The sequence below is a fragment of the Teleopsis dalmanni genome, chromosome 2 (assembly GCF_002237135.1).
Source record: "Teleopsis dalmanni isolate 2A chromosome 2, ASM223713v2, whole genome shotgun sequence".
NCBI lineage: Eukaryota > Metazoa > Arthropoda > Insecta > Diptera > Diopsidae > Teleopsis > Teleopsis dalmanni.
Window position 1 is genome coordinate 78,127,356 of NC_051847.1, and position 4,317 is coordinate 78,131,672.

Below are 4,317 nucleotides of genomic sequence, written 5' to 3' on the forward strand. Positions count from 1 at the left end.
TGAAACAATACAAGCAACAGTCAATATATACTTTATAAATCAATCGTAAAAAAGTGCTATGTGATAGCACTATTGTGTTTTATCACTTTATAAATCGGTTTTTCTATTACTTCAAAAATTAAATAATCATCGTATTAACTAATCAAGCTGTACTGAAACCTATACTTTATTAGGAGCGAATAAAGGTTTATTAGGTTTCTTAAGACATTCGTTTATACAACACTCTACTTTACAAACAACAATGAACAAAGAACGAGTAAAATGCCAAAAAAAATTCGAAAAAAACTGGGATACCGAAAAGAACTACCAATCATATTTTTACGGTAGGTTTGAATAAACGAAACATTTGCATGCTCTTTATCCTACATATTTTGTTTATGGATCACATAAACTGAAGAGTTCGAAGAGAATGGAATTTACCAGAACATTCAAAAGCGCCAAAAAATCACAAACAAGACAATTTGAACCACATTAAACACCTTTTGAAATGTATGTATTAGTAAATGTAAATGTATTATATACAAGCAGTCAATGCAAAATATATAATGGAAGTTCTACATCAATTTTCGTCATTAATCGTAGTTACCTATTTTGGCTCAATTTAAGTTTTGGCAATATCCCGAACTGAAAATGACGGTGATACAAATCGCTTCAATATCATCCTATTTAGCCTATATTCTTCTATCTTAGCAGTTCTTGCGAGGAATGTAGCAAAACGGCGAAAAATCACTAATTGAGGTACAAGAAAAGTTATCTAATGGCCTGAGGGTACAATCAACCAACCACCATCCCTTTTATCAATGTGCTTTAACAAACATACTGAAGGGAATTTTAGCAGATGAAAATGTCAAACATTCGCCAGCTCAAGTTACAATAACAAATGGCTCTCTTTGAAATATTTCTCAATGGGCAAAAGAAAGAAGATCTTAGTATGTCTGGTCAAATGTATGCCCGCTTTAAGTTCGGATTCATCTGTATACCAGACTTACCACCCCTAAGTTATTCTAGAGTATAAATGAATTAACTTCAATTAGTAAGTTTTGTACTCAATTTTCATGATTGTCTCTATTAATTTTAATTAAAACTTTTACCAGATTATTTAAAGGGGACTAAATTTTCATCCTATGCTCTTAATATCAACGGCGATATTAATAATTTAATAAATCCTACTTATTTACTTATTGTATTAATTTATTAAATTTATATAATTTAATATGCTTCTTTAGTTTGAATACATCTTTACAACAAGCTTATATATATATATTTGCTATATGGTTAAACTATGGCTTTCAGTTACGTTATGGAAACTGCACTCTTTAATAAAAAAATTGAAGTAATTTACGATTTTTTGTGTTTTACATAGATCAAATTAAATTTTATTTACTTTAAAAAAGTCATACGCCGAACTTTTTGTAAAACATTAGGACCTATACCAACGAAACTCCTTCATTTTGGACTACTTTTCATGCTGTTTAATGGAGAAACCTTATATCTTATGTTTTTCGTATTACGGAAGCAAGAGTTTTTAATGGCTTGAAACGCCTACAAACAATTTGTACCATAAAAGGAATAAACAAGTGCAACATGCAACTGTGCAACTGCAACAAATTAAAAATGCACATTCGTGCAAATCTTTTCCTACTGCCTTCAAGATAGAAAAGTAAATTAAACCACGCAAATGCATTGATGAAGCAATTAATTTTGGAAGTTAATTCAATGAAACTGCGTGTGACAAGTGGATCTCGGCATGTATCCCATTGGGAATGTAGATTAAAAAAAGAAACAGAAAAAAAAAATATTTCATTAAAATGGAATAAGCGCTGCAAATAGCCGTTCACGCTGTGATAACTGTGTTATGCGCCTGCAATGCAGGTGCTCCAGACCTAAGGCGTAGGCTTAAGACAATTCTTTTGCTACTTCGCCAAGAATAGCATCTCTGTCAATACTTCACAGTGTCGATATGCAATTAGACAACATTGTATGTAGTGAAATCCTCGGCAGCAAGTTTCACAAAACGCCAAAAGTGTAAATAACAAAATAGAGAAAATGTTTTCCACATTTTCCATTATTTTTACAACTGATTAAGGCTCAGGTGAAAAGTGCGTGGTACTTGACTCAAGACTTGAGAATTTCAAATACGGTAGCAAAGATGTGCGGAATTGATTGCTGTTTGGTGCAACATTTGCTTCACCTATGCGATTGACTAACAGAGATAAGACCACAAATTCACTCTTGACAAATATCAACTGCACTGCACTTGTGCAACATGTTAATTCCGCACTCGCTGACATTTGAGTGTACTCGGCAGACATGAAATCACTTAACGTGACATTTGACAGTGTAACCACTTCAAGACTACTTGAGGCGCATCGTACTGAGGACTCTCTGTTGCAAGCTTGGAACGTCTTTCACGATTATGGTACGTATGGTACGTAGTTGGCTTTAACGTTAAGCTTGAGTGGTGAATGAAACTAGTTAAATAAGTGCCAAATGTCAGTTAAATGCAGTCTTAAAAGATTTTTTAACAAATCTATTTAATTATACGTAAAAACGGTGCGATTAGATTAGAATTTCATTTCACATAAGGTTAAGAAATTAATAAATGAAAAAAACTTATTTGAATTATTGGCTGTTGACGGAATATTACAAGTAGTACTCGTATTTATTTTTACTATATTATATAGATTTGTCAATTGTGCCTTAATAACTGTAAACTTCAATTGAAATTTTTTAAACGCCTATATAATATATTTAACACTTAAGAAATATTATTTTAAAACGGTAGCTTCAAACAGTTAAGAGCTATTTTTTTTTATGACTCATACCGTTTGGCGTAAATATAAGTATCTCAATTCATTAAAAACCCAAAGAACAGAATCTGCGTACTAATGACACAGAGTTTCATAATTCATTTATGTTGCGTACGATAATCGCAACAGCTGGAATCGGAAAAATATAATTGTGCAGTTGACCACAGAACATAAATTGCAGGCCAAATCCGCATCCTGCTGTGACAACCGACAGTTGCCGCAAAAATTTATTTCAAACAAAATGCAATCTTGCATATGAAATTGTTAAGTCAGTTGATTGTGTGTAAGAGCTAAATGCAGTTGAATGCGAATAGTTTTGTGCCAGTGTCTCCCACCCATAAATAATCCTCCAGCGTGTAATTATTATAGTCTATTAGGAATAGCAAAAAAAAAAAAATATCACATGGAGGCAGTTGCTTGGTGCATTTGGTGGACGTGATAATTTTGTAATCGTGTTTATTTAACTCTAGAGGCCAGCGAACGAAATGATTGCATTAAGCCAGATGCTGAAGGCGCATATGTTTCGACCAATATTGCAGAATTGCATATAAAAATATGGGTACTTTTATTTGAACACATACCATATTAGGTATTTCTATATATGATAACATAAAAGAATTAATTTATGAGCTTCACATATGATTTTTAATCAAATTTTATTAATTATTATAAAATTTTTCATTTAATTATTAATAAAAATTTATATGTTCTTAGTAAAATTAAGTTCTCAAAAAAAAAATTAATATAAATTATATTCTACGTATTCTGTTTTTGAGACTGCAGGGATGTACCAAGGGTTTCTTAAGACAGTCTAAAAAAATTATATATGAATAACTAAATACAGTCCAACTTCCATAACTCGAACTTCTATAACTCGAATTTTCTATAACTTGAACCAAAAACAGTGCACCAAGGTTTTAGAGAGCAAATTACATACAATTCTACTTCCATAACTCGAACTTCTATAACTCGAATTTCTCTATATCTCCAACAAAAATTTTGTTCCGTGCCGATAGGAATATGGGGAAAGTGCATTCTATAAGTCGAATTTTTGTTTTACATAAGTATAAATGCATTTTGCTGTTAGGGGAAGTCCCTATTTCCGAACCAAGTGTTTAATTTTTTCTTTCTTATGTTGCTTCTCGGTGATTTAAAGTAAATAAAATAACTTCTAATGCTACTCTTAACGATAATATAAGCTTGACAATGAAATTTGTACATCAAGTTTTCCTACAGATAACGATATTATTAAGCACTATAGCTCTAAATTACTGGTTCCAATTCTAAGGGTAACGGAAAGTGATGAAGTTATAGTGAATATTATACTTCACTATAACTTCTGTGCTTTATTTGATTGCAAATAATTAAATATCTTAAAATGTAATTCTAAGAAATAATTCCAAGACCATTGATGATAGGTATTTAGCAATACTTGAAACAGCTGTATGGTCACCCAAAAATGCAACTACTTCATAATTTTTTCTTCTTCTTTCTTTTTTTTCTTATC